General features: G+C 41.9%; 1 pseudogene; it reads right to left on the reverse strand.

The window, feature by feature from the left end:
- Window positions 1-3,097: 3,097 nt before the first annotated feature.
- LOC104073314 lies at window positions 3,098-6,150 on the reverse strand (annotated as a pseudogene).
- Between the last annotated feature and the right edge of the window lie 4,710 nt (window positions 6,151-10,860).

Consider the following 10,860-nt stretch of genomic DNA (forward strand, 5'->3'; position numbering starts at 1 on the left):
GGCGCCGCCGAGCAGCGGCATGCTGGGAAGTGTAGGCCGGGGAGGCGGCTTATGGGCGTGCTGGTGCCCGACAAACCTCTGCCTGAGGGGAAGGAGGGCCGGGGGCAGCCCTGGCAGCCGCCAGCTCCTGGGCTGGGTTCTCCAAGCACTGTGGGGTGAGGGGGGCTCGCACGCAGCCGGGCCCCGGGCTGTCCTGTGCTGAGGAGCCCAGCGAGGGGGGTGCGGCCCGGACACGGCAGGGAGGGACGGGGGGATGTCTGTCAGTAGTGCATACAAAAAAACGACAGCCAGGATTTAACAAGCTCCGGGGTAAACATTTGCGTGGTCCCTCCTCTCGCAGGACACAGAGGAGACTCCGCTGGCCAGGCAGGCCTCGGCCTCTGCCGCCTCCCCTTTCAAGCTGCCATCGTTCACCACATCCAACCAGGACGCTGGTGACACCGGTTCACAGATGACTGGCAGTAACAAGTGACAAGTAACAAGCGATAGGACGAGAGGAAACGGCCTTAAGTTGCGCCAGGGGAGGTTTAGATTGGATATTAGGAAACATTAATTCACCGAAAGGGCTGTCAAGCCTTGGAACAGGCTGCCCAGGGAAGTGGTGGAGTCACCATCCCTGGGGGTATTTAAAAGACATGTAGATGTGGCGCTTAGGGACATGGTTTAGTGGTGGACTTGGCAGTGCTAGGTTAACATTTGGTCTCCATGATCTTAAGGGTCTTTTCCAACCTAAATGATTCTATGATTATTTAATTCACCGAAAGGGCTGTCAAGCCTTGGAACAGGCTGCCCAGGGAAGTGGTGGAGTCACCATCCCTGGGGGTATTTAAAAGACATGTAGATGTGGCGCTTAGGGACATGGTTTAGTGGTGGACTTGGCAGTGCTAGGTTAACATTTGGTCTCCATGATCTTAAGGGTCTTTTCCAACCTAAATGATTCTATGATTATTTCCTTATTTTCATTCTCTTTGTGATTATAATAATTTCTGTGCTGGCATTCGTCCTTTTGATTCTGTGAGCTACTAGCAACTCCAGACTGAACATTCTAGCTGTGCCTCTGATTGTACTGTAGCTTCCTACACACCATCTCACAGCTCTTTCCACAGCTTGGTTTTCTCAGCAGCCTGAGCCAAGGTTACACGGTTGGGCCGTCTTAGAGTTGGATCTTGGACTCTTGACACAGAAGGAGGTGAAAGCTGGGGAGAAGATGAAAGGGGGAGGGCTACAGGGAGACGTTTACAATCTATAGGAGGAAGGTAAAGAGGAGCACACTTAGCATGTCTTCTTAATGGAAACTGCACCAAATACAACAGTATGCTGCAACTTCACAGAAGAGTTAAATTGCATCTTCAATTTTCTGTTGCTGACATTTGTACCTAACAGGCACACATATAAAATCTTCTTCCGCTGAGGTTGCTAACCTAAGAAATGACTATTTTCACTGTTTAAAAAAGCCATGATTATGTATTTTTTGGTGGGGACATGTGAAAGAAGATGAAGCAACCCAGGGCCAAATGAAGTTGGTCTTCAGGAGATACAGTTATTAGGAATCATCACTTGGATTGGGAGGGGTCTGAGGGAGTCACCTAGTATTCCCTGCCAGCATCCCAATGCTTTTTGGCTGAGCTGCGCCAACCAGTGGGTCCACAACCCGTCTTGATGCTTGGGGGTTGGTCTGGCTCAGGGACAGGACAGGGTGCTTGTCTTTGCTGAACTTCAGGAGGTTCCTCTTGGCCCATTCCTCCAGCTCATCAAGGGTGCCTCTGAAGACTAATCCTGCCTTCACAGCTATGAACTGCGTCCCCCGTCCGGTTTACCATTACCTGAAGACTTGCTGAGGTGCCTTCTGCCCCTTGTGTCGGTAACTGATGGTGCTGATGCCGAACAGGATCGACCCCAGTGTTGTTCCTTGAGTGATGCCACCCATAACTGGCTGCCACTTGGACTTCAAGCTGTTGACTACTGCATTTTACCTTGAAGGTCCTGCCCTTCCTGCCCCCGGGGGGCATCTCCTTCACCACCACTCTGCAGGAACAGGCTCCCAAGGGGGAACACAGGAGCATTTCTTGGGCTGGCAAAGGATGGGATTAGGAAACCCGTAGTTTAGCTGCAGATTAGTGTGACAAGGAATGGGCAAGGGCGACTAGAAGGGCTTCTACAGACACCAGCAAGTGGAAAGCCAACAAAAAATGGGTCCAGTGCTGAAATGACAGGAGCCAAAGAAGAGGCTCACTGCACCCATGCTGGAACAGTATATTAAGCAGGATATAATTAATATTTGTTTATACTGAATCCAGTGTACTACAGAAGTATATCTTGACATCGGTGTATGTGTTTTGTAGCTGTGATGCTGCCGATACCATAACCATCAACAAGCATTTCATAACACAATTAAGCAGAAATAAAAAAGTAATTATGCTGCAAGAAGAGAGACAGGAGCTTGCGGTATAGAGGCAGAAATATATTATGGAAAAACATATGCAAGTAGTAAAATCTTCAAGGTGAGAGGACAGGATGAGAACAAGCATGAAGGATGTCTGGTGGGAGCAGAACAGGCAGGAAGGACACCTGGTGAAACTTGAAGAAGTCCAGTCCTAAAAACATGATAAACTATATTGTGAGCAGATGAGATTCCTCTCTCTGTAGAGGGTATGGCAGAGCTGGCTGCCAAATAAGGGAAGTCTTTTCCACTGTACAAAAGCTTTTAGTTTTCCAAATTTAATACATGCGATCTCACCTGTATGTAGTAGTTATCTGAATTGGACTTTTCTTTAAAACATCTTGGTTGAGAGTTGTCTCAATATAGTAAACTGCAAAAATACAACTTCCTTCTGCATTTGGGATAGACTACCTTTATAGAGAGTGAGGAGAAAGAGATCTTTCTGGGAGCGGATCCATCTGACCTGGGCTTCTATTTTATTATAAGGTGAATCACTTTCTAAGTTGACTACTTTTTTCCAGTGATTACCAAATGAACCTGGGAAGCTAGTTCAGATGCAGGTATTCCTACCAAGTCACCTACATTTAGTCAGGTGGATCCCATCGCTTCTATTTTTATTGTGTATTGCGCCAGAAACACACTATATCTTTTTCATTTCTAAGAAGATCGCTGAGGAAACACTGTTCTCTCTGCTGTTTTCCTTAGGGCATTCTTCACCAGTTTGTTCCTCAGTCTGTAAACCAGGGGGTTCAGCATGGGAAAGACAACAGTATAAAATGCAGAGATTACTTTGCCTGTGTCCAGCGAGTAGCTGGAGCTGGGGTCGGAAATATGTGGAGGGAGCCGTAGAATAACCCAACGGCCATCAGATGGGAGGTGCCGGTGTAGAAGGCTTTGTGCCTGCTATCTGCCACGTGGATCCAGAGGATGGTGCTGAGGATGCAGGCATAGGAGACAACGATGGTCAGGAAGGTGCTGGTTTGTATAAAGCCACATAGGGTGACGAGGAGGACCTCGCTGAGGTGTGTATTGGAGCAGGAGAGCTCCAGCAGTGAGGGAATGTCTCAGAAGAAATGGTTGATCACGTTGGAGCCACAGAACGACGACGTGAATGTGAAAGACGTGCGCGCCAGCGAGGTCAGAGCCCCGCTGAGATAAGCCCCAGCTACCATGGAGGTGCAGACCCTGCAGGACATGGCAACGGTGTAGAGAAGAGGATGGCATATGGCCATGTAGCGGTCATAGGCCATCACAGCCAACATGAGGCACTCGGCATCAGCGAAGGCAGCAAAGAGAAATATCTGCGTTGCACAGCCAATTAAAGAAATGTCTTCCACTGTGCTAACAGATTCACCAGCATCTTGGGAGCAATGGCAGATGACAGCTATGGTCTAAGAAAGATAAATTGCTTAGGAAATAGTACATGGGGGTATGAAGGCAGGCATTGAACTGGACAAGGCCAGCGTTCCCCACAAAAGTGGTGGCGTAAATGAGTAGGAATAGCCCAAAGAAAGGTATCTCCACTTCTGCATGGCTGGTGAAACCAAGAGAATGAACTCAGTGCGCTGCACTTTTCTTCAGGCATTTCATTACCTTGTGTTTGGCTTCGTACACGTAAGATTTATCAGGGGATCAGTCAATCCTAATGGGTAAGCAACGCACAAACACATTACATCCTTCATAAGATACAGGTAGTGGAAATGTAAGCATCTCACCCGATATCAGAGGGGGAAACCAGTGGCTTAGATGATGGCCATTAGGAGGATGTTCAAAGAGAGCTTCACAAACACGCTTTATATGTGGAATTCCTTCCTGTATATTCCTTTCATATATATGAAATAGGACCTCAGATGGGATTTTATTTAAGAGCTAGACCATAGTGCAGGTATAGAAGAAACTTCGTATGATATATCACTTGAGGAAAAACGTATTAAGTAAAATAGCTGTTACACATTTACCTGTGCGAACAGTAGAGTAAGGAGTTCAGGCACAGTTAATAATGACCTTTCTGAGTCAGCAGTGAAATTGAACACTGGAAAAAGTGGATTGAAATGCTGGAACATAAGCAGATTTATTTTTTTTTTTTAGACAAAAAGACATAATTAGTTTGGAACAAACACAAATCATTGCGTTTAAAATAAATGTTGCATCTTATTCTGGGATTTCTTACAAAATATTTTGTGGGTTTATTTTCCTGAGGCCGATTAATTGTTAAGCAATTGATGGAAAGAAAGCCACGAATATTGTTTTTAAAATGTTCAAACACAAATATTTTTAGATTTTCCAAGCGATTTTCCCCACATATTTTTTTGGCTGAAACTATGAGTTTGAATTAGACTCAGTCCCCTAGAAAATTAATTCTGGGAATTAAATTTACCTTTCCAGAAAAAGTGTGTAATTTAACTTAACTTTGCAAAAGTTAAGACACATTTCTGCTGATGCCAGTAAAAATTCTAGGCAGGGCAGATATATCTTCCTCACCTTTACGTTTACAGGAAATATAAGGATTACAAAAGGACATCTAATAAAATAACTGCTAACACAGGTCAGTTAAACAATTTTGTAACTATCAATGCTGTGTGGACAAAGGCACAGACAAACCAGAAATGTCTATGTTCCTGAAGGAATAATAATAATCTAAGCTGCTGCATTCAGGATAGGATACTAGATGGTTACAGTAGAGTCTGGAGGTTCAGAAAGGAGGGCTTCAGTTCCCAACTGTTTCCAGGCGCTCTAGTTGCAATGAATCTCACCTGTAGTTGGCTTTCTAAAGGTTGGTCTAAGTGCATCATCTTCAGTTCCGTCTGTAACCGTTACAGAGGGTTAGGTGGGATGCATCATACCCTGGATATGTGCATATCTGTTGATGAGAAAGGAAGCCTGGATGACCAATATAGATTCACTGCCAAAATTCTGGATGGTTACACTCGAGTGAGATGAATCCCATTTTAGACAGCTTTGTTTGATCTTGTCTTTCAAGATCCTTCATTCTTGGTGAAGGCTTGGTGCATCCTAAAATCTGAATCATCTTCTGGCTGCGACTGTTTACTTCAGAAAATATCTGGGGTGACTCAGGTCATGACATCGGTCCCCTAGTTACGTTCCTAGAATAAGGTGACAAAATTTCATTTGTGTTTTACTTTTAGCCAAGACCAGTTAAACAGTGACCATGTAACATTACAATTGATTTTGACACTATCACAGGCAATTTGAGAGATTTCTGGTGAAAGTAAAAAAAATAACCTTTCTGCCCTGAAATACATTCCATGGTTACGCACATGTAGCTCTTTCTTCCTATTTTCAGCTGTTGATCATGCTCTGAAATTTAGGTACAGAAATCCTACCAGCTGCTAAAAATTCAGTGGTCTCTGATGAAGACCTGCAGAGATTTCAGTTCCCAGATCAATATTTTAGGTGCAAAAATTAATAAAAAATAAACTCCCCCCTTTTTAAAGATATATTCATAATTATTTTTTTTTCTGTTGTATCGTGATGCAGTAACTCTTTTCCTTTAGTGCATCTGAAATTCATTCAGTCAACAAGGCAACTGACTTAGAACAATTTCTACACAACTCCCTGAATGGAAGGAAATTTTGCTCACTAGGAGATTTACCTGCTAGGGAATGTTTCTTTTTTTCCTGGATGCAGGAAATGTTTCTTTTGGGGAATGTCACAGATTTTATATCTTCCTTTTGGACATGGGAGACCATGATGTTCTCAAGGGAAGAGCAGAACAAACTATTAAAATGCTACTGGTGTTGTCTCAGTGTGGAAATGTTTCAGTGAAACGATATGCTCTAAAGATATTGTAAGCACTCTTGGAAATGCCTCTAATATGTCCTTTGGTGGGAAACACAAACAGTATTTTTTTAAAAACATCAAAACAGTGCTGAAATGAGGATGGAAATTTCGGCAAAATGAAATCCCAACCTGTGATCTGGAATCACGGATACAAGGCCACTGGGACCCTGAAGCAACCACTTTTTGAAAAATTTCAAATGCACCTTGAAGTCATTCTGACAATTTAGAAAATGGAATTCAGGCAGTCATTAGAACTTTTGGTAACATGATTATGATCATATCAAATTAAAAGGTGCTGGTTCTCAATAGCTAAGGGCCCTATATAATACAGAAATTATACACCCAGAGGAAGATTTAGAGCAGTTTAACTTGTTGCCTTACTACTTACATTAAGCAGTAGTTAACTCTTCATTAATACCAATTTGGTTTAAAAAAAAAAAAAGGAGCTAATCCTTGTTCTTTCATAGGAGACTTGTGATATTAATTGACCTAAAGGCATTCAGTGAATAAAGTAAGAAAAGTAAGAATATCCAGCAGCTGTCTAGGTGGTCAGATACAATAAAAAAGCTTTCAATTCAACCTCTTCACTAGCAGATGTTTACCTTGTTTGACAAATGTGCAGCTGATGTCTTTTTCTGTGAGGAAACTTGGGTAACTTTCAACATTTTTATTCCCCAACTAACAAGCTTTATTTGCATTGCTTGCCTTTTCCTTCCATCTAGTTCATGTGTGCAATGGAGCAGTTAAGGTCTTACGGTTTTATTTCATCTGAACTGAGCCATTCCTCCCAGTGGTCTCCAAGAACATCTAAATAGGATGAGGACAACTTTGAGGCATGCAATTTGTGTTGGGCAATACACCAGACCTCAAAGGCTCTGGAGGTCAGAGGAACCACAAAAATGCATGAAAATTCATCTTAACTAGTTTTAAGCATCTAAAATTTATTAATCTAAGTTAGTTGGGTTCTTTTAGCTGTCATTGGCAAGAAATAGGCACTTCCAAAGGACGACTCATCCCATCGTAAAATAAGTTTCTAAGGAAAATGGCTTGTGTTGCTTTCTGCAGGTCTCTCCCTTCCCACACTGACTATAAAATAAGCCCAGACGGCTAGGTTAGGCTTGCATAGCTTAATTTTATGCTGCTGAAATTATACAAAGTGGATCTTACCCTTCCTATCCCCCATACCCTGTCCCTCAGCACTTACGCAGAACACGGCTTGAAGCTCTGGGGTATGAGTTCACAGATGACACCCCTGAGGCAAGATTCTAGATACTGACCAAAGCAATCACATGGGAGGAAAGCAAAACATCGCAGCAGAACTGATTTTTATTTCTCCCATTTCAACAAACTGTCTGTGAAGAGATGGGAAAGCTCCATGAAGGCTTCCAGTAGCCAGTGATGGATGTATTTAGACCTTCTGAAACTCTGGGCAGGGGCTAAACTGTGACACATGACAGGGATGTAATGGATGCTCTGGTTTGGGCAGGGGGAGTGATGTGGGAAAGGCCCTCCAGAGGAATGTGGGAAAATTACCATGTTTGGATTGTTATTAATTTCTCTGCTCTTTCGTTTGATATTCTTAGTATGGGATTCATCACTCAACTTAAACAATTAAAAGTTACTTGTCTAAGCCTAACTTCTAGGCTACTCCTATAATCCATGTAGAGGAATAATCACTCAAATTCTAGAAAGTATCCATAGCACAAACATCTATATACAGGCTACTGGGGACATTGCTTATCTGTGTTCAGGAGAGGACTGTGTATCTCTCTTCTGATCCAGTTGTGCTTTCAGGGACCAGTCATGTGTGTAGTATTAATCAACTACCTAGTATTAATCAACTCTCTCAGATGACTACAGACTGTAAATCAGTAAAAATACATGTTAATGGTCCAACAAGGAAGACTGCCAGCGATGTAAAATATCTTTAGATGAAATAAAGAGAATGCAGGCTGGAATTCAGCTTGCATGTGTTGGTATTGTTTCCTGAGGTCCAGCAAAAACTTGAAATCATGATTATCCTCCCTTCAAGTCAGCTCCTTCTAGTTCTTATATAAAGGCTGATCATTTCATGAGGCCAGCGATCCTCTGCAGCCTCTTGCTCTGTATGATCCCATGACTTAGAGGACCTGTGGCCAGAGAAAAAGTGTCATCTATGTAAAAACAACACGAAAAGAAAGCTCCAACTTATTGTCAAAACAAATTATAATATTACCTAGAGAAGCGTATGAATCCTCTGCTTATGTTCTGGAGGTTTTCTTCGTTGTTTTTTTTTTTCCTTAACAAGCTCTGTATTCATGGACCAAAGACCTCAGCAGGCAGCAACCATTGCATCACTCAATGGGATCCCTCCGGGACATATTCAGCACTTCAGGGAAGCTGATTGTGAAAGTTGATTGTGAAGACCTTGCCATTCCCCTGCTGATTGTGCGTACCATCTCATCTGTAATCAATGCCAGACAGGGAGGAGCAGAATGTGCCAACAGCTTACTTGATCTTGTAGTCAGAGCTTCTCTAAATGCCATTGTGTGTCCAGCTTTCTAGCAGCATTTGTTCCAGAGGAAAAGAAAGCATCATTTTTAACGTTAGTTTCCAAGGTAGGAAACATATCCATAGCCTGAAATATAAAATCTGACAGACTGTTAATTGTGTCACTGTTTTATTATCTATCCTTACTCTGTACTTTAAATCTTGCACACAGAATGCACATAATTGCAGTCTATGCTCATATGCACAACATCAAAAAATTAATTAATGAATTTTCATATAAGGAATGCTGAAAGTAAAGTCTATGAAAAAAATAATGCAGTCAGAGAGGAAAATTGTTTTGACCTGAGCTGGATTCTTTTTCTTATTTTGGAAGATAGGAGAACAAATACTTGCGAATGTCCATGGCTTCTTTTCCTAACATGTGGAGACTTTTGGACTCTTGCTCCTGGAAGTTTGTACTTAGGGTGAGAAATGACATTCAGGTCAGTACTTCACAAGAGAGGTCTCTGCCCTCAGCTGGGGCAGATCTGTGATAGCTGCAATTCAGCCATTCTCTGTGGTTACAGCAGATGCAGGGTTGGTTTAAGACTTAAACATGTGTTTAAGTCTTAATCTCAAACCACCAAAATCCACGTAAGTTCTAATATTGGCGTGATGAGCACTGAAATGTGGGGTTACAGCAAAAGAAGAATCATTTAACAGCATCAACTTGTCATACAGACCATAGTGTTCGTCACTACAAATAGTCCAACTGACTTGTCTAGAATTTCCTATAGCGCAGAAAATTATTAGCAATCAAGCTGTTACGCTCTGCAAGTTGCCGCTAATCCATTGAACTACTGTAACTGTCTGAAAGTGCACTCTTAATTACTCTCAATACAATGCAAACAACAGCTTAAAAGATATTTAAATCATTCAATTGTTTCAGTAAGAAGCTCCACCTTGCAAGCTTAGGCATTCATTTAGTACACCTGCAGTTCTCATTTTCTACAGAACTCTAAACAGAAATGTCAAAACAAGACCACAATCTGAAAACGAGAGGCATTTTTCTTGAAGTCAACGTTTTAACAGAACTGAAAAGGTAATGATGAGATTATAGTGTTCTTTCCTTTGTTTCACCCATAGACATGCTGTTATTTAACATGCCTATGAAGTCTGATGGTCTGATTTGTCTGACTAAATATTATTGCCTACAGAGATAGAGTTCTACAGTTTATCTGATCATTGTGTGCTCTTTATAAGCAGCGATGAGAAACTGGCACCTCTAAGAGGCAATTCATTTCACCCCAGGTAAGTAGACATTTTAACTAGCTTACATGAATTTTCCCTTAAAGTGCCTACTTTTCTATGACTGTAAATGGAGCCTTGAATGGCTACCTCAAATGTAGCTATCCACCTAGGAAGTAGGTAAATTAGGCAAGAGGGATTCTGTCTTCAGTGTCAGCTCCTATGTTTCTTTCAATTTATACGCAACTCCTTTCTTAATGTTGGACAAAACAAGTGTGATTTTGTCAGGACAGACGTACAGACTTTCCTCCTGCTATTAGCATCGACTGGTTCAGGGACACAGCGCAAGGTCCATGACTACACTGCCCCGTCTTCTCCTTTGAATTGTTATGTTTGGAATCAGCAAATAAACTTGAATGAAATTATCATCTGCTTTTTAACATAAATTGCTTTTCTACATGGATTTTTTTTTTTTTTATTTGGGGGTATCTTCCTATGAGGACTTCTCCTCAGAACTGCACTGGCCAACTTAAATGTCCTCCTTAGAAGCTGAGACCAATTTATTACTCCATTATTTAAGAACAACAGAGCACATAACCAGAATCATCCTGTTATTCCTCCTAGGCACCATGGACACAGATAAGAATTTGAGAATATTTAACAGTAGAACTAACCAGGAAATATTAAAAAAGATCAGAATGAATAACAAGTTTCTCCTCTTTCCTGGAACAATCTCAGCAATGGAACAAAAGTAAACCTTCTTTGAGACTGTCATTACAGAAGTGTTAAATGGATAACAGCAAGCTGCTTAAGAGAATTGAGTTAAGCATCCAGTTCTTGCATACTAACAGCTAGGTTTCCATTAAAATAAAGCAGCATCCAGTTTTCTTCTACTGCATTCC

Source organism: Fulmarus glacialis, unplaced genomic scaffold, assembly GCF_000690835.1.
Source record: "Fulmarus glacialis isolate BGI_N327 unplaced genomic scaffold, ASM69083v1 scaffold19422, whole genome shotgun sequence".
NCBI lineage: Eukaryota > Metazoa > Chordata > Aves > Procellariiformes > Procellariidae > Fulmarus > Fulmarus glacialis.